Raw genomic sequence first — 25,199 nt, forward strand, 5'->3', positions numbered from 1 at the left:
GCAACGACCTGGACAGTGGCATGCCAGAGGGGGATCAAGGGCAAAAATGTATCTGAAAAATCTGCCTGTGTGTGCTTGGAAGAGATAGTGTAGGGGGAGAGCTGTTAGTGATTTCAGGGACAGATGATAGTAAGTTTGCTGGCTAGTAATCTGCTTGATACTGCTCTGTATTGGAGGGACAGAAGTCTGCAGGGATTTGAGGGACATTTTAGCTTAGGTAGCTTTGCTGGCTAGTAATCTACTGTTCTCTTTAAACAACTGCCATACGTTGACCTTGTAGGCATTGTTTGCCCAGTTTTTTTGGACGCAGCCACTGAAGCACAGTTGCCATAAAAAATATGCCATATAAATGCTGAAAATAGTAATTTTTCGCCATACGTTGACCTTGTAGACATTGTTTGCCCAGTTTTTTGGTTGCAGCCACTGAAGCACAGTTGCCAGAAAAAATATGCCATATAAATGCTGAAAATAGTCATTTTTTGCCATACGTTGACCTTGTAGGCATTGTTTGCCCAGTTTTTTTGGTCGCAGCCACTGAAGCACAGTTGCCAGAAAAAATATGCCATATAAATGCTGAAAATAGTAATTTTTTGCCATATACGTTGAGTCAACGTATGGCAAAAAATGACTATTTTCAGCATTTATATGGCATATTTTTTCTGGCCTCTGTGCTTCAGTGGCTGCGGCCAAAAAAACTGGGCAAACAATGCCTACAAGGTCAACGTCGTTGACCTTGTAGGCATTGTTTGCCCAGTTTTTTTGGCCGCAGCCACTGAAGCACAGAGGCCAGAAAAAATATGCCATATAAATGCTGAAAATAGTCATTTTTTTTGTCGCAGCCACTGAAGCACAGTTGCCAGAAAAATTATGCCATATAAATGCTGAAAATATGCATTTTTTTGGTTGCAGCCACTGAAGCACAGAGGCCAGAAAAATTATGCCATATAAATGCTGAAAATATGCATTTTTTTGGTTGCAGCCACTGAAGCACAGAGGCCAGAAAAATTATGCCATATAAATGCTGAAAATATGCATTTTTTTGGTCGCAGCCACTGAAGCACAGTTGCCAGAAAAATTATGCCATATAAATGCTGAAAATATGCATTTTTTTGGTTGCAGCCACTGAAGCACAGAGGCCAGAAAAATTATGCCATATAAATGCTGAAAATATAAATTTTTTTGGTTGCAGCCACTGAAGCACAGAGGCCAGAAAAATTATGCCATATAAATGCAGAAAATATGCATTTTTTTGGTCGCAGCCACTGAAGCACAGTTGCCAGAAAAATTATGCCATATAAATGCTGAAAATATAAATTTTTTTGGTTGCAGCCACTGAAGCACAGAGGCCAGAAAAATTATGCCATATAAATGCTGAAAATATGCATTTTTTTGGACGCAGCCACTGAAGCACAGTTGCCAGAAAAAATATGCCATATAAATGCTGAAAATAGTCATTTTTTGCCATACGTTGACCTTGTAGACATTGTTTGCCCAGTTTTTTTGGTTGCAGCCACTGAAGCACAGAGGCCAGAAAAAATTAAACCAGTAGGGTTTGCACCCTAGTTTGTAACGGTGGCGGAGGGAGGAGGAGGACGCTAAAGGACAGCTGTATGTGGAGTCATGAGGCTTGAAGAGAAGGACAACTGCATAGAAGTCAGAACAAGTCTTCCGGCGTGCAGTAACCCTCCGAGATCCACCCCTCATTCATTTTAATAAAGGTCAGGTAATCGACACTTTTGTGACCTAGGCGAGTTCTCTTCTCAGTTACAATCCCTCCTGCTGCACTGAAGGTCCTTTCTGAGAGCACACTTGAGGCTGGGCAAGACAAGAGGTTCATGGCAAATTGTGACAGCTCTGGCCACAGATCAAGCCTGCGCACCCAGTAGTCCAGGGGTTCATCGCTCCTCAGAGTGTCGATATCTGCAGTTAATGCCAGGTAGTCCGCTACCTGCCGGTCGAGGCGTTCTTTGAGGGTGGATCCAGAAGGGTTGTGGCGCTGCCTTGGACAGAAAAACATTTGCATGTCTGACGTTACAGACTGGCCAAAGGGCTTTGTCCTTGCAGGTGTGCTCGTGGCAGGATTACTGGCACCTCTGCCCCTGGAATGTTGATGAGTTCCTGAAGTGACATCACCCTTAAAAGCATTGTACAACATGTTTTGCAGGCTGGTTTGTAAATGCCGCATCTTTTCGGACTTGTGGTATGTTGGTAACATTTCTGACACTTTATGCTTGTACCGAGGGTCTAGTAGCGTTGCGACCCAGTACAGGTCCTTCTCCTTAAGCCTCTTGATACGGGGGTCCTTCAACAGGCATGACAGCATGAAAGACCCCATTCTCACAAGGTTGGATGCAGAGCTATCCATCTCCGCTTCCTCATTATCAAGGACTGCATCATCCACGGTCTCCTCCCCCCAGCCACGTACAAGACCAGGGGTCCCCAAAAGGTCACCACTAGCCCCCTGGGAAGCCTGCTCCTGTTGGTCCTCCTCCTCCTCCTCCACAAAGCCACCTTCCTCCTCTGACTCCACTTCTGGCACCTCTCCCTGCGTTGCAGCAGGTGCCTGGGTTCGTTCTGGTGATTCCGACCAGAAATCGTGCGCTTCCAGCTCCTCGTCACGCTGGTCTACAGCCTCATCTGTCACTCGTCGCACGGCACGCTCCAGGAAGAAAGCGAAGGGTATTAGGTCGCTGATGGTGCCTTCGGTGCGACTGACCATATTTGTCACCTCTTCAAAAGGTCGCATGAGCCTGCAGGCATCGCGCATAAGCACCCAGTAACGGGGGAAAAAAATCCCCAGCTGTGCAGATCCAGTCCTACCACCCAGTTCAAAAAGGTACTCGTTGACGGCCCTTTGTTGTTGCAGCAGACGTTCCAACATAAGGAGCGTTGAATTCCAGCGAGTCTGGCTGTCAGAAATCAAACGCCTGACTGGCATGTTGTAGCGCTGCTGAATGTCAGCAAGGCGTGCCATGGCTGTGTAGGAATGTCTGAAATGGGCCGACACCTTTCTGGACTGGGTGAGAACGTCCTGGAATCCTGGGTACTTGGAGACAAAACGTTGGACTATTAAATTTAACACATGTGCCATGCAGGGCACATGTGTTAAATTGCCTAGTCTCAACGCTGCCAACAGATTGCTTCCATTGTCACACACCACTTTTCCGATCTGCAGTTGGTGTGGGGTCAGCCACCGATCGGCCTGTGACTGCAGAGATGACAGGAGTACAGATCCGGTATGGTTTTTGCTTTCCAGGCACGTCATCCCCAAGACAGCGTGACAACGGCGTACCTGGCACGTCGAATAGCCTAGGGGGAGCTGGGGGTGCACAGGTGTGGAGGAGGAGAAGGAGGACCCAGCAGCAGAGTAAGAAGAAGAAGAAGACGAGGTAGAGAGCGATGGAGGAGTAGAGGTGGTGGCAGAACCGCGTGCAATCCGTGGCGGTGACACCAACTCCACTGTTGTTGTTGAGCTACCCATTCCCTGCTTCCCAGCCATTACCAAGTTCACCCAGTGGGCAGTGTAGGTGACATACCTGCCCTGACCATGCTTGGAGGACCATGCGTCAGTAGTCATATGGACCTTTGGCCCAACACTAAGTGACAGAGATGCGGTAACTTGGCTCTGCACATGTTGGTACAGGTGTGGTATTCCCTTTTTAGAAAAAAAATTGCGGCTGGGTACCTTCCACTGCGGTGTCCCAATTGCTACAAATTTGCGGAAGGCCTCAGAGTCCACCAGCTGGTATGGTAAAAGCTGGCGGGCTAAGAGTGCAGACAAGCCAGCTGTCAGACGCCGGGCAAGGGGGTGACAGTCAGACATTGGCTTCTTACGCTCAAACATGGCCTTCACAGAAACTTGGCTGGTGGCAGATGACTGGGAATGGGAACAGGTGGTCAAGGTGGAAGGCGGAGTGGAGGGTGGTTCAGACGGGTCAAGGAGAGCAGAGGTAGAGCAGTAAGATGCTGGACCAGAAGGAGTGTGGCTTTTAGTTTGCCTGTTGCCTTTGAGGTGTTGCTCCCAAAGTGCTTTGTGCTTGCCGCTCATGTGCCTTCGCATAGAAGTTGTACCTATGTGGCTGTTGGGCTTACCAAGGCTCAGTTTCTGACTGCACTCATTGCAAATTACAATGCTTTTGTCAGAGGCACACACATTAAAAAATCCCACACTGCTGACTTTTTGGAAGTGTGCGATCTGGCGGTAACAGTAGAAGTTGGCGGCATTGGCGGCAATGGCGGGTGCGTTGGCCGGCTGAACACAGGTGCCGATACATGTTGTTGCCCTACTGATCCCTGCGGGCTGTCCTCCCTGCTTCTTCTAAGTCTTATTCTCCTACTGCCTCTCTGACTCTCCGTCTCTCCATCTGAACTACCCTCCTCTTGCTCTCTTCTACTAGGCACCCACAAAACATCAATCTCCTCATCATCATTCTCCTCAGATGCATCAATTTCTTCTGACACATCACAGAAGGAAGCAGCAGCGGGGACCTCCTCCTCATCACTCATTATGTCCATCTCTATCGTGTTCTCTGCCAGAATTAAATCTGGTGTAAGGTCCTCATCTCCTTCATCTTCTTCTGGCAATAATGGTTGCGCATTACTCAGTTCAAGAAACTCATGGGAAAATAACTCCTCTGACCCCAGTGAAGAAGGGGCACCGGTGGTGGAGGAAGTGTTACGTGGGGTGGCCATAGCAGTGGAGGATGAGGAGGATGTTGTGGTAAAGTTAGAAACGGTAGAGGATGGGGTGTGCTGTGTAAGCCAGTCAACTACCTCTTCAGCATTTTGGGAGTTCAGGGTCATTGGCTTTTTAAAACTGGGCAATTTGCTAGGGCCACAGGATTGCATAGCAGCACGGCCCCTAGCACGGCCTCTGCGTGGCGGCCTGCCTTTGCCTGGCATTATTTTTAAAAAAACAACAACAACAACAAAAACTCAGTTGGTTTTTCTGGAAACGATAATACACACAGCTAGATGGCGGGTTGAAGAAAACAGTGTGCAAATAATGCCTACAAGGTCAACGTATACACTACTACAGCGGTGGATACGGATTACGTAAAATATATGAATGCTGCTTGAAAAAAAGTAACTCAAGTGGTTTTTCTAGAGACGATAATATTATCAATATTTAGACAAAATGTGAACAAGCTCACACAGCTAGATGGCGGGTTGAAGAAAACAGTGTGCAAATAATGCCTACAAGGTCAACGTATACACTACTACAGCGGTGGATACGGATTACGTAAAATATATGAATGCTGCTTGAAAAAAAGCAACTCAAGTGGTTTTTCTAGAGACGATAATATTATCAATATTTAGACAAAATGTGAACAAGCTCACACAGCTAGATGGCGGGTTGAAGAAAACAGTGTGCAAATAATGCCTACAAGGTCAACGTATACACTACTACAGCGGTGGATACGGATTACGTAAAATATATGAATGCTGCTTGAAAAAAAGTAACTCAAGTGGTTTTTCTAGAGACGATAATATTATCAATAGGGATGTAGCGAACGTCGGAAAAAAAGTTCGCGAACATATTCGCGAACTTGCGCAAAAATGCGAGCGGTTCGCGAACGGTTCGCGAACCCCATAGACTTCAATGGGAAGGCGAACTTTAACATCTAGAAAAGACATTTCTGGCCAGAAAAATGATTTTAAAGTTGTTTAAAGGGTGCAACGACCTGGACAGTGGCATGCCAGAGGGGGATCAAGGGCAAAAATGTATCTGAAAAATCTGCCTGTGTGTGCTTGGAAGAGATAGTGTAGGGGGAGAGCTGTTAGTGATTTCAGGGACAGATGATAGTAAGTTTGCTGGCTAGTAATCTGCTTGATACTGCTCTGTATTGGAGGGACAGAAGTCTGCAGGGATTTGAGGGACATTTTAGCTTAGGTAGCTTTGCTGGCTAGTAATCTACTGTTCTCTTTAAACAACTGCCATACGTTGACCTTGTAGGCATTGTTTGCCCAGTTTTTTTGGACGCAGCCACTGAAGCACAGTTGCCAGAAAAAATATGCCATATAAATGCTGAAAATAGTCATTTTTCGCCATTACGTAAAATATATTATGGCTGCTTGAAAAAAGTGACTCCGGTGTTTTTTCTGGAGACGGTAATATTATGGATATTTAGACAGAATGGGAACAAGGTCACACAGCTCGATGGCGGGTTGAAGAAAACAGTGTGCAAATAATGCCTACAAGGCCAACGTATACACTACTACAGCGGTGGATACGGATTACGTAAAATATATTATGGCTGCTTGAAAAAAGTGACTCCGGTGTTTTTTCTGGAGACGGTAATATTATGGATATTTAGACAGAATGTGAACAAGGTCACACAGCTCGATGGCGGGTTGAAGAAAACAGTGTGCAAATAATGCCTACAGGGCAAATAATGCCTAAAAGGTCAACTTATACACTACTACAGCGGTAGTAAAATAAAAAAAAGTAAAATAAAAAAAAAAAGAATATTAAAAAAAAAAATTAAAGTTGGTGCTGCTGAACTACTAGGAGCAGCAGATTAGCACACCAGTCCCACTCCCCAACACTGCTAGACTAATAGCACTGGGCTCTTATAGTAGTAGTAGTAGTAGTAGTAGTAAAACAACAAAAAAATAAATAAAAGCAGTCCTTACAAGGACTACTGTTATTGCAGCAGTCAGCAGATGAGATCAGAAGCAGGACAGCTGCCCACTGCAGCTACATACAGAGCACTGCAGTAGAAGGTAGATTACTAGCCAGCAAAGCTACCTAAGCTTAAATGTCCCTCAAACCCCTGCAGACTTCTGTCCCTCCAATAACAGAGCAGTATCAAAACGATTACTAGCCAGCAAACTTTCAACTGTCCCTGAAATCACTAACAGGCAGCAGCTCTCTCCCTACACTATCTCTTCAGCACACACAGGCAGAGTGAAAAAACGCTGCAGGGCTTCGGTTTTATAGGGAAGGGGAGTGGTCCAGGGGAGAGCTTCCTGATTGGCTGCCATGTACCTGCTGGTCTGGGGTGAGAGGGCAAAAAAAAGCGCCAACAATGGCGAACCCAAAATGGCGAACGTCGCGCGACGTTCGCGAACTTCCGGCGAGCGCGAACACCCGATGTTCGCGCGAACAAGTTCGCCGGCGAACAGTTCGCGACATCTCTAATTATCAATATTTAGACAAAATGTGAACAAGCTCACACAGCTAGATGGCGGGTTGAAGAAAACAGTGTGCAAATAATGCCTACAAGGTCAACGTATACACTACTACAGCGGTGGATACGGATTACGTAAAATATATGAATGCTGCTTGAAAAAAAGTAACTCAAGTGGTTTTTCTAGAGACGATAATATTATCAATATTTAGACAAAATGTGAACAAGCTCACACAGCTAGATGGCGGGTTGAAGAAAACAGTGTGCAAATAATGCCTACAAGGTCAACGTATACACTACTACAGCGGTGGATACGGATTACGTAAAATATATGAATGCTGCTTGAAAAAAAGTAACTCAAGTGGTTTTTCTAGAGACGATAATATTATCAATATTTAGACAAAATGTGAACAAGCTCACACAGCTAGATGGCGGGTTGAAGAAAACAGTGTGCAAATAATGCCTACAAGGTCAACGTATACACTACTACAGCGGTGGATACGGATTACGTAAAATATATGAATGCTGCTTGAAAAAAAGTAACTCAAGTGGTTTTTCTAGAGACGATAATATTATCAATATTTAGACAAAATGTGAACAAGCTCACACAGCTAGATGGCGGGTTGAAGAAAACAGTGTGCAAATAATGCCTACAAGGTCAACGTATACACTACTACAGCGGTGGATACGGATTACGTAAAATATATTATGGCTGCTTGAAAAAAGTCACTCCGGTGTTTTTTCTGGAGACGGTAATATTATGGATATTTAGACAGAATGTGAACAAGGTCACACAGCTAGATGGCGGGTTGAAGAAAACAGTGTGCAAATAATGCCTACAAGGTCAACGTATACACTACTACAGCGGTGGATACGGATTACGTAAAATATATTATGGCTGCTTGAAAAAAGTCACTCCGGTGTTTTTTCTGGAGACGGTAATATTATGGATATTTAGACAGAATGTGAACAAGGTCACACAGCTAGATGGCGGGTTGAAGAAAACAGTGTGCAAATAATGCCTACAAGGTCAACGTATACACTACTACAGCGGTGGATACGGATTACGTAAAATATATGAATGCTGCTTGAAAAAAGTCACTCCGGTGTTTTTTCTGGAGACGGTAATATTATGGATATTTAGACAGAATGTGAACAAGGTCACACAGCTAGATGGCGGGTTGAAGAAAACAGTGTGCAAATAATGCCTACAAGGTCAACGTATACACTACTACAGCGGTGGATACGGATTACGTAAAATATATTATGGCTGCTTGAAAAAAGTCACTCCGGTGTTTTTTCTGGAGACGGTAATATTATGGATATTTAGACAGAATGTGAACAAGGTCACACAGCTAGATGGCGGGTTGAAGAAAACAGTGTGCAAATAATGCCTACAAGGTCAACGTATACACTACTACAGCGGTGGATACGGATTACGTAAAATATATGAATGCTGCTTGAAAAAAGTCACTCCGGTGTTTTTTCTGGAGACGGTAATATTATGGATATTTAGACAGAATGTGAACAAGGTCACACAGCTAGATGGCGGGTTGAAGAAAACAGTGTGCAAATAATGCCTACAAGGTCAACGTATACACTACTACAGCGGTGGATACGGATTACGTAAAATATATTATGGCTGCTTGAAAAAAGTCACTCCGGTGTTTTTTCTGGAGACGGTAATATTATGGATATTTAGACAGAATGTGAACAAGGTCACACAGCTAGATGGCGGGTTGAAGAAAACAGTGTGCAAATAATGCCTACAAGGTCAACGTATACACTACTACAGCGGTGGATACGGATTACGTAAAATATATGAATGCTGCTTGAAAAAAGTCGCTCCGGTGTTTTTTCTGGAGACGGTAATATTATGGATATTTAGACAGAATGTGAACAAGGTCACACAGCTAGATGGCGGGTTGAAGAAAACAGTGTGCAAATAATGCCTACAAGGTCAACGTATACACTACTACAGCGGTGGATACGGATTACGTAAAATATATTATGGCTGCTTGAAAAAAGTCACTCCGGTGTTTTTTCTGGAGACGGTAATATTATGGATATTTAGACAGAATGTGAACAAGGTCACACAGCTAGATGGCGGGTTGAAGAAAACAGTGTGCAAATAATGCCTACAAGGTCAACGTATACACTACTACAGCGGTGGATACGGATTACGTAAAATATATTATGGCTGCTTGAAAAAAGTCACTCCGGTGTTTTTTCTGGAGACGGTAATATTATGGATATTTAGACAGAATGTGAACAAGGTCACACAGCTAGATGGCGGGTTGAAGAAAACAGTGTGCAAATAATGCCTACAAGGTCAACGTATACACTACTACAGCGGTGGATACGGATTACGTAAAATATATGAATGCTGCTTGAAAAAAGTCACTCCGGTGTTTTTTCTGGAGACGGTAATATTATGGATATTTAGACAGAATGTGAACAAGGTCACACAGCTAGATGGCGGGTTGAAGAAAACAGTGTGCAAATAATGCCTACAAGGTCAACGTATACACTACTACAGCGGTGGATACGGATTACGTAAAATATATGAATGCTGCTTGAAAAAAGTCACTCCGGTGTTTTTCTGGAGACGGTAATATTATGGATATTTAGACAGAATGTGAACAAGGTCACACAGCTAGATGGCGGGTTGAAGAAAACAGTGTGCAAATAATGCCTACAGGGCAAATAATGCCTAAAAGGTCAACTTATACACTACTACAGCGGTAGTAAAATAAAAAAAAGTAAAATAAAAAAAAATGAATATTAAAAAAAAAAATTAAAGTTGGTGCTGCTGAACTACTAGGAGCAGCAGATTAGCACACCAGTCCCACTCCCCAACACTGCTAGACTAATAGCACTGGGCTCTTATAGTAGTAGTAGTAGTAGTAGTAAAACAACAAAAAAATAAATAAAAGCAGTCCTTACAAGGACTACTGTTATTGCAGCAGTCAGCAGATGAGATCAGAAGCAGGACAGCTGCCCACTGCAGCTACATACAGAGCACTGCAGTAGAAGGTAGATTACTAGCCAGCAAAGCTACCTAAGCTTAAATGTCCCTCAAACCCCTGCAGACTTCTGTCCCTCCAATAACAGAGCAGTATCAAAACGATTACTAGCCAGCAAACTTTCAACTGTCCCTGAAATCACTAACAGGCAGCAGCTCTCTCCCTACACTATCTCTTCAGCACACACAGGCAGAGTGAAAAAACGCTGCAGGGCTTCGGTTTTTATAGGGAAGGGGAGTGGTCCAGGGGAGAGCTTCCTGATTGGCTGCCATGTACCTGCTGGTCTGGGGTGAGAGGGCAAAAAAAAGCGCCAACAATGGCGAATCCAAAATGGCGAACGTCGTGCGACGTTCGCGAACTTCCGGCGAGCGCGAACACCCGATGTTCGCGCGAACAAGTTCGCCGGCGAACAGTTCGCGACATCTCTAGTGCGTACTGCCTGCCCTATGGCAAGTAGTTGGGACACTGCTGCCCTGTGCCTTCTGATGCTCTAGCACTTGCTCCTCAGGCTTAATAGTGAGGATTAAAGCCTCTGTGAAGGGACAGTGGCTGTGGGATAGCAGGTATTGTAGGGAGAGATGGTGCCTATAGTAACAGTGGGGATAATAGTCTCTGGGAAGGGAGTGTGACTGTGGGATAGCAGGTATAGTAGGGAGAGATGGTGTCTATAGTAACAGTGGATAATAGTCTCTGGGAAGGGACTGTGACTGTGGGATAGCAGGTATAGTAGGGAGAGATAGTGTCTATAGTAACCGTGGATAATAGTCTCTGGGAAGGGACTGTGACTGTGGGATAGCAGGTATAGTAGGGAGAGATGGTGGCTATAGTAGCAGTGGGGAAATTAGTCACTGGGAATGGACTGTAGCTATGGGATGGCAGGTATAGTAGGGAGAGATGGTGCCTATAGTTGCAGTGGGGATAATAGTCTCTGGGAAGGGACTGTGACTGTGGGATAGCAGGTATAGTAGGGAGAGATGGTGCTTATAGTAACAGTGGGATAATAGTCTCTTGGAAGGGACTGTGACCGTGAGATAGTAGGTATAGTAGGGAGAGATGGTGCCTAAAGTAACAATGGCATAATAGCCTCTGGGAAGGGACTTTGGCTGTGGGATAGCAGGTATAGTAGGGAGAGATGGTGCCTATAGTAACAGTGAGATAATAGTCTCTTGGAAGGGAGTGTGACCATGGGATAGTAGGTATAGTAGGGAGAGATGGTGCCTATAGTAACAGTGGGGATAATAGTCTCTGGGAAGGAAGTGTGACTGTGGGATAGTAGGTATAGTAGGGAGAGATGGTGCCTATAGTAACAGTGGGATAATAGTCTCTGGGAAGGAAGTGTGACTGTGGGATAGTAGGTATAGTAGGGAGAGATGGTGCCTATAGTAACAGTGGGATAATAGTCTCTGGGAAGGGACTGTGACTGTAGAATAGCAGGCGTGACATAGCATATTTATACCTGAGTATTCCAGTCTGCAAGCCTTAAGATTTGTTGAACTGCATTTCCCATGGGTTGTTATGGATGCTGTGTGTTACATTTCAACAACAGCCAGTGTTTGGACATCTCATAAAAATAATCATGCCCTGTAAAATCGATATTGCGTGGCCCCAAGCATTGCCCAAAAGAGAAACCCCCTTTGGATGAATCACGCTGTATAAATGGTTTATGAAATGTGTATTCTTTTGTTGAAGCCTTTGATATTCTCTTTGTCTTTCTATTTTTTTCCCCGTCTTTGGCATTGATCTTCCAGTTTCCTGCCCGCTGCTGCAGAATTCCCTATTCCCTACATAGACTTTGGCTGCTTCCACTGTGAAAACACTCGGAGAGGGATTCCTAGTAATCAAAAAGGCATTTTAATTTAGTGAATTCCTCTGCTCTTTAGAGAGAAGCCCCCTGGCGTTATTCCTTAAGCAGTAAGAGTGGAGAGAGAAAGATATACTGCCATGGAGCTCTGGGTGTCTTGCTTATTGCCATTCGTAAATTTGGGTTTCCCTCCTGAGCTACCCCTGTTCCCTGCTCCTTTCGCTGCAGGCTGTTCATTTTCTAATAGCTCATGTCTGGGATGCCCACGCAGCCTAGTGCCAGCGCTCCCTCTCCTTCCCCCACTTGGTGCTCCCCCATTATTGGATAAAATGCAGCTGGTAGAAAATACCTGGGTATCCTCCAGCCCAAAGCTCACAGGCAGATTTCCTGTTGTGAGAAAAGACTGCAGCAGATTCTCATAATGCAGAGAGAAGGAACACTGCAGACACAGAGACAAGGCATCAGACATTCATCCGTGTTGCTACAGACTGCCACGTGCCATTATTTTCCATAGACCCTTTTGTTGCACTCATATAGCTTTTATACAGAGTCTAAGCTGTTGTTTGGGCTCCTTTTCCATGTTTACTTTGTGTATAGTGAGGTAAGAAGGGATTAGTTATTTTGTATAGTAAGGTTATGCAACTTACATCCTCCAGCTGTTTTTAAACTACAACTCCCTGCATTCACTGACTACCAAAGGCTCTGCAGGGCAGCATCTTCTCACTCCTATACAGATACAGACACCCCCTCTGAGGTCAGACCGGTGGGTGCAGAGTGCTGTGCAGGGGCATAGTGATGCAGGAGTGAAGTGGCTGCTTAAGGTCCAGTGGCCCTTACTGATGTGCACTTTATATATATATATATATATAGTGGCATATATCTATATATATATATATATATATATATATATATATATATATATATATATATATATATATATATATATATATATATATATATATATATATATATATATATATATATATATATATATATATATATATATATATAGATAGATATCACTGGGCCCTACAGCAAATTATTTTTGAGGCCCCCAAAAAGTCTAGAGGTTGTTTTACCTATATTTATTGAAATTGAATATGAATTAGGGCCTCATGGGGCCCCTATACCTCCTGGGCCCCCCTCTGGTTCCTCTCCTCTATAGTTACACCCCTGATAGTAATTACTATTACATAGTCATTTTTTTTCAGCCCCCCCCAGATGAAATCATGGACAACATGAAATTCATCCAAAATCTAAGTTCAACTGCTAAAAATAGGGGGGGAGACCCTTTGCCTCTTCTTGTGCACCCCTGCTCCCCCTTGCTCCAGCATAGGGTCTGAATCCTCTATTGTTGTGCTACTGGTAAACATGTACAGAGCTACATATCAAAGTAGGATATATAAATAGATATTCAAACATATCTTGATGGGTCCTTTTGGCTCCTTCTAGAGCACCTCAACCTAACAGGTTTTTTGGTCACTCTCTAATACCTACCAGTAGACGGAGAATTATAGTTTAACAAAAGTTAGAGGCTGCAGGATGGCTCTGATACGAGTCCTTCTTGTTGTCTCCACACAAACGACTCCTATTTCTGGTTAAAGTTTGCCTAGATTGGTTCTGTAGAAGGCTGTTACGGTATTTAACTTTTTTCTCAGCTCCCTCACCCTAACGGTACAATGGCAGAGCTCTTTGCATATGGTTTATGTTGTACTTGGTTATTTGAGGTGTCACTGGGGCTGTGTGGAGATTGTGGGTGCTTCTATAGAGTAGAGCGTGCTTATGCTAAGCGTGCAGTCGCAGGTACACCGTCACAGGCTGCGGACATTATGAGATGAGCTGTAATCCAGGGACATGACATTAGTGCTCTGAGACTCTAGGGTGAGTGCTTAAACTGCGAGCAGCGCTCAGAAACATCATTACTCAGATTAATAACTGCTTTAAAACAGCACTGGTGTATCAGGAATTAGGAATTATTCTTTAGAGAGGGATGGGCTGGTGGGAGGCTGAGTGCTGGTTGTGCTCAGCAGAAAGTCGAATACGGCACAGTGTGCTCAGTCCCTGCATGACAGCAACAGAGACATAAACAACAGAGACATATAATCCTTCTCCTCCAAAGTGACAAACACAACAGACCTGTCATCATCCCGCAGCAGCACAGCATAGCTGTATCCCTGCTATTATTGCATGACAATATGAGGATTCGACTAGTGTGCAAGGCCGCAGGCTATGATCGCTTCCTCATCTGAATTAGTTGCACAAACTGTTGCACTGAGCCTTGTACCTTCCCACAGTCTGGTATAGTGTCAGGGACCTGACTCATTTCTCTGTCACCCAGTAGCATATCACTGTGCAGATATGTGCTACTGCTGCTTCATGACAATATAACTCCCACATAGAATATGCTCCAAATCTGCACCACTGCACACTGACACAGTAATGTTGAGGAAGCAGTTCAATGACACTCTATGATATACAGTCCTGTACTTAGGTACCGCTGCACTCTGAATAAATATATACAGTGCTGGAAACCAGTGCTACTGCTCTTTGGTAGCTACAAGCAAAGGTAAATAATACTTTACACTGACAAAAGCAGTGCCACTGCACACAGTAACACACAAAAAGGGAATATTTTTCTATATAGGCAGCCAAAGGCCTGTGGTTAGGGCACCAACTGTTGGGTGCCAATATAAAAAAAATAAATTTTAAAAAAAATGTCTCCCTAGCCTGCCACTGGATATTTTGAGCTAAATTTGGCAGGGGAGTTGAGGAGGAGGAAAGCTTATTAATGCCAAGCATTGTTATAATGGGGAGTTTAGGCAAATGCTAGACGGGACTGAAAATCGGAATGATGAAATAGGCAGGCCGAAAATAAGTCCCTACGCTGGCATTAGCTTCCTCTGCTTTCTACACCCAGAACCATTGTGTTGGCTCAGGTGCAGGCACATGAAGATGAATTTGGTTCAAGAATGCAAACTCTTGTGATTCTTCACCAAAATCATCAGCATGTGCCTGCACTCAAGCTCACACAATCATTCTGGGTGCAGGCAGGAGAGGAGACTAATATCCACGTAGGGGCTGATTTTCAGCCTGAGTTTTTCAGCCCCTTAGGGAGTTGCAGGGTCTCACTGATATGAAACAATGCTCATCTTATTTTTATCTACTTTTGGCTTTATGACTACTGCCACTTGGGGCTGATTCTTGCTCTGCATATAAATGTAGGTGGAGAATGACCTGATACCTGGTCTCCACTCACTCCTCTGTCTGCACTCACAGACACTTGGTTGGCCTGGGTGCAGACACACACACAGAAGATTTGGGTGCAGAAATCTATACTTTTCTTTTTATGGCACACAGGGCATATTCTCAGTGTTTTTCAGCTAGTGGAGAAGAGTCCGAACTGGCTGATTTCAGCCAGAAAGCTATGGGTTCAGTGATGCAAACGAGCCTGTACTTAATGCTTGCCTTGAGCCAGCTTTGGTATAGACCTGGATGCACCTTACACCTGTAGGTGTTGCTACCTGCACATCATGAACAGTGCTTAAGTAAGGGGCAGGTATGTGGATGCACATGGGCAGGTGGGGGAAAGGTGAACTGAGGACAAAAAAGGACATTTGTACCATAGTTTGCACTTTGCACAAAGACCCCACCTTTTAAATTAGCCCAGTTATGTTAAAGTTTTTCTTTAGGTCCTGTCGATAAATAAGTCATGTTTTGTTTAGAAGCCGTACTGTTACAAAGTGTTCCCCTACCCACCCCAAGCCCTTGGGTACAAATAAGCACTTCATGAAATGACTGACAAAGCAGTTGCATCAGATAATGGGACTGTGCTCAGTACAATACAGGCATCATTTCTTACTAAAACAATCTCTAGGACTGCAAGCCCACTTCTTAGCTCCAGAAACGCACCCTGATGACGCAAGTGTTTATAGAATGACAAAATAGCTAAAGTGTTTCTTTTTCTTCAAGTACATTGTTACGTTATTATTTTGCTATTATTTCATTATCCTACATTTCTAGAGGGCCATCGTAGTTGTTCTTGTTATACAATGCAGTAGAACAGGAAACAATTGTAATGTAAATACTGATAAAATAGTGACAGAGTCGGATAAACTTGCGCCTATAGTAGAAGACTATATTCAGAGAGCATATAGTGTTACAGACAACACAGTAATAAAATCATTAGCATGGTTTCAACGCCCTTCCTTCCTATTTTTTACTTGCTGGGCTAATGGACCATGGGAACAACTATCAATTCAAGCCATAGCTGCACACATATTTGGGCAACATTATTTGCTAATACAATACCTGAAACACCAGGGAAAATGATCACCTTTATGACATGATGTTAAACACCTTTGAGCCTCCAAATATATATGTATTTTTTAAAAAATAGACAAATATGAATTGAGAAGAAACCATGATACTCTGCCACTGAACCATTTCCCAACCCCCCTTAGGCTAGCAGAGTCATTCAACCCCCTTCTTCACCTTGGAGCTGTGGATAGACACACACACACACACACACACAGAAGTGTGGAGGAAATGCTGGAAGGATGCAGTTCCATATTTGGTGTTTAAAGATGCAGTTTTATGTGTCTTTGACTAGTGCTTGGGCTTGGGCTTGTGCCAAATATAAGTGCAACTGCAATGTATTTCCTTGGCCCCCTTCTTTCACTTGCATTCTTTTCCATTGAGGATATCACACATGGCACTTTAGCTTTTTTTTTTTGGACTGCAACTGCTCCCAGATTTTTTATCCATCTGTTGGATAATAACAATGATGATGATAATTGTAGATGTTGCTGCATTTACACTTCCTTGCACACATGGGAAATGGACAATAAAGGCATTAGTATTTCTGCTTATTGTGGAACCTAAGGCATCATGCCTTTCCCTCTCTTGCAATGTTGGGCATGTGGGATCAGATGCTTTTCCATGTCAGGGCCACACTTTTGTTATTTAAGTGGTAGTTCACCTTTAAGTTATATTTTAGTATGTTATTGACGGTGCCCAGGTCTGGATTTACATAGCAGGTTCCCCTAGGCCCGCTGCCGTCCGTCGCCCCTGTCCCCTCTCTTTTACTTGCGCAAATTTTCATCATCGGGACTGGAGCAATGGGAATTGACATATGGGAAATTGAAAAAACGATTGTATCTCCTGAGTGTTTCTGAACCAACGTGTGTGTGGTTGAACAGCATGCTGCCCCCTAAAATCCTGCCACCCTGGGCCCGGGCCTGTGTGGCCTTTCCACAAATCCGGGCCTGATGGTGCCATTCTTAGCAACTTTTCAATTGGTGTCTTTATAGTTTTTGAATTATTTTTCTTACTATTTACTGATTTCAAGTAGGGCTACAATGTTATTGTTATAATGACATTTTATTACCTAATTTTCTATTTAGACCTTCTCCTATTCATATTCATTCTCTTATTCACACCACTGCTTGGTTGCTGGAGTAATTTGGACTTTAGCAACCAGGTAATTGCTGAAATTACAGCCACCCCTTTAATCCCCTATCCCAAATTCCACCTCCCCCATGTCACCACCTTGTTAATCATCATATTCACTTTCTCTCCCTCCACCATCTGTTCTCTATCTTATTTGTTATCTCTATCAGTATTTATCATTCACCCCCCCCACCCTTAGTTTTCCCCTCAGACATGGTAGTTGTGATCTCGGAGTTTCCATGGCAACTGGACCTGTGTCTGTGAGCCTTTAATTGTAACGGGGGGGAGCAGGGTTCAGAATGATGAGGGAAACACTGGTGACACAGAGGGGCTGTGATTTGTTTGGGATTCAGGGTGACTCACCAATTCCAGCGGCGCCGAACAGGAAGTGCTTATTGCCACCCAAAGTTGTATCAATAATGTGTGTGTGTAGGAGGGCAATATATACAATTGAATGCAGCAGTAATCATAATACTGACAGTGTCTGTGTATCAACGTCATTTCTGTGTGCATACTGTACATTATTCCACCCAGGGAAACTATAATACATGTCAGGACTTTCAGTATGATATTTATAAAAGTGATGTCTTTGCCCATACCTCCCAACTGTCCGGTTTTTCACGGGACAGTCCAGATTTTGACAGCTCAACCCGCAGTCCCGGATTATTACTGAATCGTCGCGCCTTTCTCTTCGATCCCCTGCACTGAACAGCCAGAAAAAGAGAGCCCAGGATAAGTGGCAGGTGCACTTAGATGCTTTTGTTACCATTGAAGATAAGCAAAGAAACAATTGTAGCAATTTAAGATGAGCAGGTCTCTTGGGGAGACTATGACTTGCAGTTTAAAAGGCATAATCTGGCAAATTTAGTAAAATGTAGTAAAATTAGGGGGTGTGGCCACAAAACAACGTGGCCAAATAAAATTGCCACTCGTAGTGCAGCAAATCTTTTTGTCCCTCTTTTTATTTAAAAAATGTGGGGCACCGTTATATCAGTGTTTGACCACACAACTGACTACTGAAAGTCTTGTCATGGACGTGCTCTAGGTGGCGCTGTTCTGTGAAACTACAAGAGCAGAAAACATTTAACCCCTTTTCCAAAATAATACTGCTTCCTCCAAAAGATATAAAGCCATTTACATTATAATACCCTTTTCCATGTAGACATGTAGTAGATCCTGCAGGAATATCTAGCTCTTCATCAAAGGGGTGGTTCACCTTTAAGTTAGCTTTTAGCATAACTTAATTCTAATTCTTAATGCTAAGCAACTTTACAATTGGTCTTAATTATTTATTTTTTATCCTTTTTCTTCTGACTCTTTCCCGCTTCCAAATGGGGGTCACTGACCGAATCTAAAAAACAAATGCTCTGTAAAGCTACACATGTATTATTATTGCTACTTTGAATTTCTCATCTTTCTATTCAGGCCCTCTCCTATTCATATTCCAGTCTAAGTTCAAATCAATGCATGGTTGCTAGGGTAAGTGGAACCCTAGCACCCAGATTGCTGAAATTGCAAACTGGAGAGCTGCTAAATAAAAAGCTAAATAACCCAAAAACCCACAAATAATTAAAATGAAAACCAATTGCAAGTTGTCACTCTCTACATCATGCTAAAAGATAACTCAAAGGTGAACAACCCCTTTAAAGGAGAAATCAGCCTATGGGGAAAAAAACCCTTACCCCCCACCCCAGGTAGCCCTCCCTCCCTCTTCCACCCAGGCTAACTAAACTTCGCTGGAAGAATCTGCGCTGAAGGGTAAGTATGGAGTATGGGGCATTTCCCGGGGGGGGGGAGATGGGAGGGAGGGATACCTGGGGTGGGGGCTACAGGGTTTTTTCCCCACAGGTTGATTTCTCCTTTTATGAATTATGCAAACTTCCATACCTGTATTGTACACACAGAAAAAGGATCTCGATAAAATTGAGTGAAACCCCAAATAATATAATTTTTTTGGACTTTCTCCAGAATTTTTTTTAGTGTTTTTTCCCGAAAACCCAAATTTATCGGATTATCGGGCTAAAACCAGCGCAGGCCATGATATCTTCCAATTGGTATAGGGACATCTCAGATGACTGATTTTCAGATTCAGGCTTTTTGCAGCATCAGAGCAGTTCTGTACTGGGATTCACAATAGGCCCTGGCATTTCAAGGACACAGAGGCCCAACCAGCCCACACAAAGGCCCAAACAGCCCCCCACAGCCCAATAAATAGTCACTGTTGTTGGCAACTTACAGCAGCCATCTGGCATTTGCCTGAACCCACAGATTGCCAGTCCGGGCCTGCATCGGAATATAATGAAACTTGAAAGTTTTGAGTTTTCTTTCCACAAAAATTTGAGATTTTGCCCCAAAAAGACCAACCAGATAAATTTGAGGTTTAGTAAATAACCCCCTTAATAATTAGCTAACTGCAGATCACAAGTTAAATGGCATTGCAGTTCTGTTATCCTCTTGGAATAAAATGGACATATATTTAAAGGAGTTGTTCACCTTTAAATTAACTTTTAAAGATGTAGAGAGTGATATTCTGAGACAATCTGTAATCGGGTTGGAGTTATTTCAGCAAACTGGTTGCTAGGGTCAAAATTACCCTAGCAACCATGCATTGCTATGAATAAAAGACTGGAATATGAATAGGAGAGGCCTGAATAGAAAGATGAATAATAAAAAAAGTAGCAATAACAATACATTTGTAGCCTTACAGAGCATTTGTTTTTAGATGGGGGTCAGTGTCCCAATTGAAAGCTGGAAAGAGTCAGAAGAAGACTCAAAAATTAAAAAAAAAAAGAAAAAATGAAGGGCAATTGAAAAGTCGCTTAGAATTAGTCATTTTATAGCATACTAAAACTTTTGGTATGTTATAGAATGGCTAATTCTAAGCGACTTTTTAATTAACCTAAAGGTGAATTACCCCTTTAATATCTTGGATGCCCTTTTATCCCACATATTTATGAAGTGTCAACTCACTGTAACTCTACTTTGCTATAAAGGAGCATATACGTCAAACTAAAAACAAATTACATAGAGGTTACAGTCTAAAAGGAGAAGGTATATGGGGTACAAGGTGTTTGTTGGGGGTGGAAGATGAGGAGTCAGAGCTGTGGCATTGGATATTGCATTTACTTGGTGACAGTGGCTTATTGTGTGTTAGGAAGGAATGCTAAGCTAGATGTGGGCAAGATTCTCTATGAAATATGTTAAAAGGCTTAGTAAGTCAGATATAATATAAAAGGAAATTCCTGTGAAGGGATACAGCTGTAGGAAGATTCTAATGCATGTATATGAAGAGCAGACCATTAGACCAGTGTAATGAACCATTTGGTAAATATCTGAGATATAAGGTGAGATGAGATCTGAGATATAAGGTGGAGCAAAGCTGAAAACTGCATGACCTTCAGAGTCTTTAGCTTGAATTTGATCCTAAATGGCAGTGTAAAGCTGGCCATAGACACAAAGATCCGATCGTACGAATCGAGGATTCGTACGATTTTCGGACCGTGTGTGGAGAGTCCTGACATTTTTCGTCCAGCGGAAATCGGTTGTTTGGTCGATCGGACAGGCTAAAAAATTTCTGTCGGCTGGCGATAATATCTCTGCATGTATTGCCGATCGTACGATTTTCAGTGGGAGGCTGTCACCGGCTTTGTCAGACATAACTTTCATACGATTGCTGTCAGGGGCAGAACATCAGCTGATCTGTTCTTTTATTACTTTATTTGATCTGAATGGTTAGTGGCAGGTCGGGAGATGGGGAAGTTCGATCGTTCGAGGATTCGAACGATCGGATCTTTGCATCTATGGGCAGCTTAAGACAGTTGAAGGACTTTCAAAGTTGCGTGGCAAAAGAGAGTGGTTAGTGAAGACTGGCAGCTAATATCTAAATCAGGTGTACATACCTGTAAACCAGGGATCCCCAACCTTTTGAACTCGTGAGCAACATTCAGAAGTAAAAGGTGTTGGGGAGCAACACTAGCATAAAAAATGTTCCCTCTGTGCCAAATATGGGCTGTGATTGGCCATTTAGTAGCCACTATGTGGCTTGTGAACCTACATTAAAGTGCACCAGTGCCGGGCCAAGTTGACTGGGCACCCTAGGCAACCCAGCCGACTACGTCGCCCCCCTCGCGCATGTGCAGAAGAAGGAAGCGTGAGTGCGCAGAAGACATAGCAAGAGACGGTGAGGCGAGAGTGCGCATGTGCCAAAGAGCGCACACTCGAGAGAACGGATGCCGCAAGGTCTGCACAAAATGGTCCAAACTAGGGGAAGGCGTAAAGAGGTACTTGCCTGGCACCCCTCTGCCTTTGCGCCCTAGGCACGTGCCTCTTCTGCCTACCCCTAGTTCCGGCCCTGAATTGCACCTGGTTTTTATACACCCAAAACTTGCTCTCAAGCCAGAAATTCAAAAATAAACTCCTACTTTGAGGCCACTGGGAGCAACTTCCAATGGGTTGGAGAGCAACATGTAGCTCACAAGCTACTGGTTGGGGATCACTGTTTTCTGGAGTGGATTTGGAGTGATTTTTAGATTAAGTGAAGTAACATAAGAAGTAGATCATTATATCAGTGCTGACATGAAGACAGTTTGAGTTTGTTCAACTGAAGGAAGTTTTATGTATATACAGCACTGGTTTGCAAACCTTTTATATACCCTTGATGTGTTCAACTGCATGAAAATGTAAATGCTAGTGATTCTGACTGACTCACTGGTGCTACTAACTTAACCTCCTGTGATATTGTTAGACCCTCCTGTGCGATTAACTTATCTACCCATGCTACTAACTGACCCACCTGTGCTACTGTTGGACCCTTCTGTGCTACTGAATGATCCATTCATGCTACTGACTTACCCACCTCTCTAATTGATCTACCTTTGCCACTGTCAGTAGATTTGTGCCACAGGTAAGAGTGTGTTTTTGTATGCAAGAGACATGTAGGATTTTGGAAAAGTCTATAAAATGTATGCAGTGAAACCAGTGCCAAATAAGCATACGCTAACTGCCATGTACAATGGTAGGGATTTAGCTACAGTAACTGGACCCTAAAAGTAAACCATAGAAGAGAATCAATGTAAAGTTTGCATTAGAACCCATTGGCCCTTAGTTGTGCCCCATCCATACATGCACAAAAGGCTCTAGCCAGTGTCAGACTTGCCAACTGGGATAGTATTATTATTATTATTATTATTAATAACATGTACAGTATTCATAGAGTGCCAACATACCAGGAATAGTATCAGTTGACCAGGTGGGCCCTCCTGCTCCTAACCATCTGATCTATTTAATGGTTATTATTCTGTATAAAGAAAATAGACTAAGAATAATAAAAATAAAGAGTTTGAGTGAAGAGAGGAGGAAAAACAGTTTGGAGATTGGATCTATGGTCTGTGGTTTTCTGGTGGGCCCCTGGCGTCCCAGTCTGACACTGGCTGTAGCAAGAAGTATAGGCACAGCCTCTGCAGTCGATACACAAAGCCTGTCTCTTCAAACTAAATTAGGTTAGCACTCTGAGCTATATTCTGTGTTCCATAATTTGCTGTATACGCTGGTGTCATAACCAGAGAACGCTTACTCTGAGCTCTCCTGTCCTGCTGCCGTTTAGCTGTAATAGTTGTAATCCACTTAAGTACACGTTACACTTCACCTAAAGGCCTACTGGCGTTAAACAATGAAACTGCATATTATAGATTATTTACTGCAAGACAGTAGTTGTTTTTAAAAAAAAAAAAAAAATCTCCCTTTGGGCAGAAGTTCTGTTTCATGTGATTTGTGTTCAGTTGGCCAAACCTTACTAGCTCAGCAGTAATTGTGTTCCAAATGGAGTATAAGTTATCTGCTGAGCAAAGCAAGCCCTAGAGCCCTATAAGTTACAGCTACAAAGATGTATTATTAAACCTTCTCCCACGTTCTCTGGAACTGGCACCTAACTGGGTGTTGCTCCCCAAGACATTTCTGATTGGGTCCGTAGGAGGTCAAATATAACTACTGCAGTTGGGTTTGTAATGCTCACCATACAGAAGGAAAACACAAAGCAGCATCTCTCAGCATCAACAATTCATGCATTTTTCATCTTCTAGCTGTTCTTAAACTACATCGACCAGCACCCAATGGGGCTCCAGCTGTTGCTAAACAATAACAGACAGTTCAAGGCTACAGCTACCAATCCCTTTTCACCTATTTGCTCCCCTAGTGTCCCTAATCCATATTGTCTCTGCTCCTGTTATTTTAAAGGAATTGTTCAGTGTAAAATTAAGAAACTGCAAAATAAAAATGTTTTCTAATATAGTTAGCTAGCCAAACTGGAGAGACTGGATGTGTAACATAATAGCCAGAACACTACTCCCTGCTTTTCAGCTCTCTTGGTTTCCACTGATTGGTTACTAGGCAGTAACCAATCAGTGAATTCAGGGAGGGCCACATTGCTGTCGAATCTGAGCTGAATGCTAAGGATCAATTGCAGTCTCACTGAACAGTATCATAGGGGCCGATTCACTAAATTCGAGTGAAGTATTCATAGTAAAAAAACTTAAAATTTCAAAGTATTTTTTGGGCTACTTCGACCATCGAATGGGCTACTTCGACCTTCGACTATGACTACGACTTAGAATCGAAGGATTCGAACTAAAAAACGTTCGACTATTCGACCATTCGATAGTCGAAGTACTGTCTCTTTAAAAAAACTTCGACTCCCTAGTTCGGCAGCTAAAAGCTACCGAAGTCAATGTTAGCCTATGGGGAAGGTCCCCATAGGCTTTCCTAAGTTTTTGTGATCGAAGGATACTCCTTCGATCGTTGGATTAAAATCCTTCGAATAGTTCGATTCGAAGGATTTAATCGTTTGATCGAAGGAATAATCCTTCGATCGTACGATCGCAGAATTTGCGCTAAATCCTTCGACTTCGATATTCGAAGTCGCAGGATTTCAATTCCTAGTCGAATATCAAGGGTTAATTAACCCTCGATATTCGATCCTTAATGAATCAGCCCCTTACTGTACTGTATGTCCCATGTGGCCTCCATTCAAGTCGCTGACTAACTCAGAGTTAGAGAGCTGGAAAGCAGGAAGTAATGTTCTGGCTATTATGTTAGACATCCAGTCACTCCAGACTTTATACATTACATTTTTGGCTAACTAACTATATTAGAAACATTTTTTTATTTGACCACTTTTTATTTTTACACTGAACTGTTCCTTTAAATCAACAGCTGCCTCTAAAGCCCATAGCCGTGTGTCTTGTTGGGATTACCCTGCAGGAGCCCAGGTGGATCAGTTAGCGGGACAGGTGGATCTGTCAGAACGACTCATCCGCTTATTAATCCGCCGCCGCTCCTGTGTGACTGGCATGGAAACAGGCGCTGATGGAGGACCTGCCGACTGATTTGGAAAACACTTTACTTTGTGCAGCTCCTGCATACTAATGTTCTTCAGCAAGCTTCCCCAGAAAGAATAAAGAGTCCGTCTTGAAGATGTGTATAATTATGTGTACCTGTGATTTCCTACACCACCCTGCCACATTACCAGGAGCATAGTGTTCTATACCGAATCCCTTTATAAATTCTCAACTTTCTTATTTCTTGAAACCAGCTGCAGACTATTCCATTTCCAGTACTAACCTTCAGTGTATAGAATGGATGCTTGTTGGATAAAAAGATTGGATAGGAGAGTGCGGCTAAGTCAATTAGCCTGAGTATTTCCCATAAAGCTAGGCTTAGTTAAATGTTAGTTGATGTAAATGACAGGCTTTGGGAGGGTATTTCTATTCCATAATATGATGTCAGGTACTAGCTACT

General features: G+C 43.1%; 1 protein-coding gene across 1 annotated transcript in view; it reads left to right on the forward strand.

The window, feature by feature from the left end:
* Positions 1-25,199, forward strand: part of LOC108698310 (transmembrane protein FAM155B) — a 116,147-nt gene that overhangs the window by 39,755 nt on the left and 51,193 nt on the right. The gene's annotated exons all lie outside the window — the stretch shown is intronic.

Source organism: Xenopus laevis, chromosome 8L (assembly GCF_017654675.1).
Source record: "Xenopus laevis strain J_2021 chromosome 8L, Xenopus_laevis_v10.1, whole genome shotgun sequence".
Classification (NCBI taxonomy): domain Eukaryota; kingdom Metazoa; phylum Chordata; class Amphibia; order Anura; family Pipidae; genus Xenopus; species Xenopus laevis.